Consider the following 6,531-nt stretch of genomic DNA (forward strand, 5'->3'; position numbering starts at 1 on the left):
TGTTAGGGGCAGGCCTTTCCTAATCTTTGGTGATTAGTACAGCTGCAGCTCCTCACGTTTGAGACTACCTCTTGCACTGTCTTCTTACATTCTATCCCCCCACAATTCCCCCTTTTCTTTTAATTACTAAGTTGCAGCATCTCTAGAAAGATATGTTTCAGTAAATTGATATTATAACTTTCACACATCTTACTTAGGACTAACAGTATACAAATGTTCAGGCAACACATCACTGCAAGAACATACGTTTCTGCTTTAGTTTTGCTTTTCACAGTCTAGAACATCAACCTAAGTCTTTTCATAAACTAATGTTGTGTTTACTGTCTTTTGCAGTACCCTTTGCAAAAGATAGTAAACCCAGTACAAACATATTTTGTGGAATTCCTATTTAACTTCGGAATGTGTCTGCGCACAGACCTGGATTCATTACTCAAACTTACATTACGTGTTATCAGAAACTCTTATACTTACACTTCTAGAATATTGACAATATCAATAGCTGTACAATTTTATAAGACAACTCACAAGAAGAAGTTAAAGGCTATACATTAGGGTAGTAACAAATCAACAGTTACATAATTTTATCAATAGCTATATGACTTGAACAACATTGATCCAGTATCTGTCGAGTGTACTTATGCTTATGGAATATAAACTTTCACTTATGCCCAGTCCAAGATTAATAGTTGCAATTCACAAACCAAATGCACGTTTCATCAGCAAACAAATACACCATACTGAATGATAGGGCTACTCTTTCCCCAGCTCCAACTGCTGTTTTAATAATTCTCTTCTTCCTTTTACAGTTCTTTGTTGTATTAGTTAGCCACTGCAAGCCTCTCTTGCCCTGCTCTGTTTTCCATGTAGATGAAACAATCTGTTCTTCACTTGCTATGTTATTTCCCATTGTGTCCCCCAGGGCTCACCTGTACCCCAGGTGTTGAAATCTGTCAGGTCTGGACCAGGCAGCATCCCCTGCTGCTCTCAATGCTACGCTGGGCTCCATCTCCAGCTGCACCTCGCCCTACAGCCCAATCCCAAATCACATTGGGTTACTGTGGAGATGGCCACTATACAGTTTTAGATGGCTTCTCTTACATGTTGTCTGTGCAGCTCTGACTCTGCGTCTCAGAGCTCTGTGTTACAGCTTGTGTCCTGCTGCACACACTGCCATTCAGGGGGAACCCAGCACTGTCCTGGGTGTCCTCTGGACTGCGGCCATACCTTGGCAGAGGGGTGCAGGGCTGGCTCCAATGCACCAAATAAGTAAAGTGTGTAGCATCCACTCCTCATATCCAGCACTCTTCTACTTAGGGGTGGTATCTCATATGTTGCCCAGACTTCTAGGCTTCCAGGTCTGCTTGGCTATGACTCACCTAGATTTTTAGGCTCTTGGTCTGTCTGCTTAGCTCCTAGGCTCCTAGTCTGCCTAGTTCTACCATCTTATTGCTCTTAGGTCTGCAGTCATCTTCCTGAAACACCTCAAGATGATATCACTTAATAATCACAACCATCATGGGATCATGTCTTTACAGTCCCCTCTGCAGTACTCTACCCAAATCACCACAGGATCACATAGGGGTCACCAATAGTTTTTATACTATTGCAAAAGCTCCATACTTTCTTGATGAATTCTCATGGGCAACTCCTCAGAGCAATGACTCCTTCTTCCTCACAGCACAGCCAACAAATAACAGATTCCTTCATGACCAGCTAACCCACTCATTTATAGCACTCATCCTTACTAGTCACAGCTGCAGCCTATTAAGGGCAGGCCTGGTCCTAATCTTTGGTAGTTAGTACAGCTGCAACTCCTCAGGGGTGAGATTACCTTCTGCACTATCTTTATTTTGTTACATTCTATCCCCGCACAAGACACAACTTTGAGGGGAAGATATGAAGGACGTGGCATGGATACTTAAAAAAAAAAAAAAAATCAAAAATCAATCTTGGCCAAAGTGAAAGCCATCAAAAGGCATGATATGCCACCAAGTGCAGGGACACGGACCAAAGCTTGCCCAATTGATTCCCATTGAAATCGCAAGATTTCGTTTCCCTTCCGGAAAGGAACTAACAGTTCAGGACCACAGTAACCAAGGAGATCTCATCTGATGCTGTGGTGGAAGCAGGAAAAATGAAAGCCCAAGCAAGAACTCTATGGCTACAGGAAATGAACCACCAGCATTTTCTCTCTTCCAAATGATGATAGCCATGTTTTCTGTGGGATATAAGAGCCAGCAGGACATTACATGAATATTCATATCACATGCTCCTAATTGCATTGATTTGCCATCATAAAAACTTGGAATGTGACCCAGAGCAGTTTTCCATACTGTGCCAGCACTGGGCTGCCATTCCCATTGACTTCTGACACCTCTCATGTGTCAGCTTCTCCAGGCTGGGCACATCTGTCCCCATGGGCTGTGCAGGGTGGCTGTGCTGATGGACGCCCTGTCCCCTGCAGTGCCAGCTGAGTGGGGCTGGTGCACAGGAGTGGGATTCTGTGCTGGCTGTCACATTCTCAGGGGTTTCATGGGGATGGAAAATGGATCTGCAGTGTGGTTCACTGGGGCTGTGGTGTTTTGTGTGGTGACATCTGCAAGGTGCTGGGTTTTGCCTACTGAGTCTTGTGGCATGTGAGGTTGTGAGGGATGGATGTTGCATTGCATGTAGGGAATGAGATGGATCTTCCAGTATTAAATATTGATCCCCAAATGTTTCAGGTGTGTCCTGCCTGGCTTCGTCTGGCCTTGCTGCTGGGCCAAAGGCTGCAGCTGTGGTGTTTTCACCCCAGAGATACCTTTGGCCGGCTGGGTGCTGCAGCTGGGCGCTCAGAACAAATCCAGGCAAAATAGGAACTCAGTTTACCTTTGGTGGAAAAGGTTGAAGCAACAGTGAAGAGTAAAGGAGCGAGTTCTGCCGTAGAGCTTAGAGCCAGAGTTTTATTTCAGCATGGTAGACTTCTGAATGTGGTAACAGCTCCAGACAGACCAATGGCCACATGGTCTTGTGTTCTTTTAAGCCCCGGGGACAGGGGAAGGGGAGGGACAGGTGAGGGCCAACCAGGTGTGAGGAGGGGAGGGGTCAAGGGATGTGGACACTAGGACAGGCCAATGAGCCCAGGCCTGGGGGGCATCTGCCAATCACACGACGCCTTGCTGGAAGGTTAAGATTGATGGGCAGCTCCTAGGCAGGAGGGCAAAAGGGGGAAAAGTTGGTGCACCTGAGGGGACTAGGACAGGTAAAATAGGAGATCACACTGTAAGATTCCAGGGCTTTTTTGTGTAATCAACTGTGGCTTTCAGGTTAAAGGATCAAGTGTATGAGCAGCAGCAGTAGCAGGGGAAGAAGGGATGTGTGGCTGTTCCTGTCCTTTCAAGGCCTTTCACAGGGGAGATGTGTCCAGCAGAGCTGCTTACAATCTGCCTCGGGACCTGAGCTGCTGGTAGAAGTGACCAATTCAGGTTCTGTTTTGTATTTGCCAACACTATTTCATGTTTCACCTGCTGTGATGGGTTGCCCTCAGGCAGAAGCCAGAACTCCACTGAGCTGTTTTTTCCCTCACACCCACAGGAAGGACAGGGGTGAAAAAGAGGCTGGAAAAAGTCATGTTTCGAGATAATGGCAGGGAGATGACTCACCCCTTACTGTCATGGACAAAATGTATTTGACATCAGGAAAATGAATTTAATTCATTTAAATAAAGAAAATAGAGCAGGATAATGAGGAAGAAATGGAAAACTTGATCCCACTCCCTCCACACCCCATTCATCTGAGGCTCAACTTCCCTCCTTCAGCCCAGCTCCTCCACCTCCTCCCCCACAACAGCACAGGGCCAAGTTGAATAGGGGTTGCAGTCTTAACAAGTTGCCTCCTCCACTCCTAACTCCTCAAGCTGTTTCCCCAATCGAGGGCAAAGCCTGTTACCTGGGTGTTTCTCTGAGCCAGAGTGCACTGGGAAAAGCCAATCTCATCTCCAGGTCAGGGCAGGCCAGGAGAGCAGTCCCACAGAGCAGGCAGTCCTGTCCTTGCAGGCAGTGGGGTGCAGAGGACATGCATGTAAGTCTTGTCATGTTCAATAAGAACTTTCAGAGTCACAGAATCAAAATAATGCACTTTATTGTAGAAATACAAATTTGGAATTGCTACTAATAAATACACTCACTGGACTATTGGAATATGATCTCAATATTGCCGGATGGAACGTGCCTGGGCTCGTCCGGCCTTTGCTGCTTGACCAAAGGTGGCAGCTGTGGTGTTTCACCTCAGAGACACCTTTGGCTGGCTGGATGTTGCAGCTGGCACTTGGAACAAGTCCAGGCAAGCAGGAATTCAGTTTTACCTCTAGTGGAAAGGCTTTAGGCGAGGTGAAGAGGAAAAGGAGATGGATTCTGCTGTAGGGTTTAATCCAGAGTTTTATTCCATGGTCACAGATCTCTGAATCTTGTAACAGCTCCAACAGAATCCCGACCGCATGGTCCCGTGTCTTTTTAAGGACGGGGAAAGGGGGAGGGAAGGGGTAGGTGTGCCACCAACCAGGTGGGAGGGGGGCAGTCTCAGGGGACAATGACAGCTAGACTGGCCAATGACCCCAGGGCTGAGAAGCATCTTTTGAACTGAACCTACCAAACAACGCCCTTGCTGGAATGTTAAGATTGACAGACAGCTCTTAGCAAGGGGGCAAGGGAGAGGGGAAGGGAGAGGTTGGCACACCTGAGGGACTGGGATAGGTGGAACAGGATATTGCTTCACACTGCAACACTGGGCTAGCTCTAAATATATTTAGGAAAGAAGAAGAAAATAAGGAAGAGCAATGGGTAATTCATTTAGCTCAACTTCACCACCAGGTAGGCCTATGAACAGAATTTCACCAGGGTACAATCTGACAAAATCAAAAGAGCAAATCTTTACAAAGAGGTGTTCCCTGCACTGAGGAGGAGAGCAAAGCAATCCTGTTGTCCTGTCTGCACAGTGGGGTCATAGTCTCATCCTCTGCCAGGGAGGATTTGAAATGCCAAATTGATACTTTTGGGAGAAATGCAGGAGAGGCTGCAGTCAAAATACCTCCTTGCTGCCATGGTGAATGGTGGGGGGCAGCCAGCTGCTGTGGAGATGAGGGATACCCAGGGTTCTGATTGCGAAGGCTGTGAGCCTTGGGCAGAGGCTGAACACTTAATTAGCATCACTCCCTTTTCCTCTGGGCCCAGGCAGAGGTAAAGGGGCTCTGCCTGATGATCCGTCAGCCCACCAGCAGACTCTCATGCCCAAATTAATCCCTTCACCACACAGGGGCTTAGGCATCGTTCCTACCATCAGGGCTAAATGACTTTGTTAATAACAAAAATATATCTCAAAGTTTAGCTAAATCTAAATATGATAATAATGTACTATGAGAATAAAATTTAGCTTGCAATAATTGAGCTGAAAAGATACAAATGAAGTTTTCATAACTTGGATGTTGGAGAGTGAACATCAGTATCATCTACACTGCCTGGAGAGCTGCATCAGAAATGAAATTACTTGTTTTCTACAGTAAAAGATCAACATTTTGCATGGGCTCCAGCTTCTCTCACAGATCCTACTTCATGGAAAACTCCCACTTCACACAGGAGGGAATCTTCAGCAGTGCTTTTTCCAGCTTGGGATTGCTGAAAATCAGAATAAGGGAATGAACACCTGGAAAAGCATACAAATATATGTGTATAAGGAGTGTCATGATATTTTCTTTCTTCGTGGTATAAAGTATTGACAAGATCAAACATACAAAGTTGATGCTGTACATCACTAAGAAGGAGAGGACAGATTTCATGGCTCTGATGTGGGCATCCATGTTGAGGTCCTTCATGGAGTTGGTCTCCATCGTGCGCTTGTGTCTCCAGAGAGAAAAGAGTAGGAAAACAGCAGAAAAGATGACTACCATGAATGAGGCAGCAAATACCAGGCCAGCAAGAAAATGAGAAGAGAAAAGATGTTTATCCTTTCTGATAGTTACTTCCCAAAAGTTTTCTTGGCAGGTGGAAGTGATGTTGTTCTTCTGCAGAGTTTCATTGAGGACATAGGTAACAATGACCATAGCCAGGGCTAAAATCTCTGTCCCCAACAAGAGCCAGGGCACCATCCTGTCAATTTTTACTTTCAGGTAGATGAAGAAGGTGTTCCTGAAATTGGCAATTTTTATGCAGTAGAAACCACAAAGACAGGCTGAGACCCACAAGTTGGAATAATTAAAAGACGTTCCAAACAATGCAAGGACTTGAAGTATGGTTTGAACATGAAGAAAATTGGGAAAAAATTTTGAAATGAAGTGGTATACCCATGCAAAGCATAAAAAGGAAATCCTGGAGCATCCCAGCAGCAGCAAGATCTTCTCATTAGAGTTCAGAGATTTCTTTTTGACCCAGGCAATGCAAAGCACACAAACGATGAAAGCATTTATCCCCGTGCCAGCAAACACCTCCAGGGTGATGATGGCCAAAGCCATGGCCTCATAGGAAGTGACATTGATTGCTGTGGAGGGTGAGAAGCTTCCAT

At 45.7% G+C, this 6,531-nt stretch overlaps 1 pseudogene; it reads right to left on the reverse strand.

The window, feature by feature from the left end:
• Positions 1-5,578: 5,578 nt before the first annotated feature.
• LOC118685476 (taste receptor type 2 member 7-like) lies at positions 5,579-6,531 on the reverse strand (annotated as a pseudogene).

Source organism: Molothrus ater, chromosome 3 (assembly GCF_012460135.2).
Source record: "Molothrus ater isolate BHLD 08-10-18 breed brown headed cowbird chromosome 3, BPBGC_Mater_1.1, whole genome shotgun sequence".
Classification (NCBI taxonomy): Eukaryota; Metazoa; Chordata; class Aves; order Passeriformes; family Icteridae; genus Molothrus; species Molothrus ater.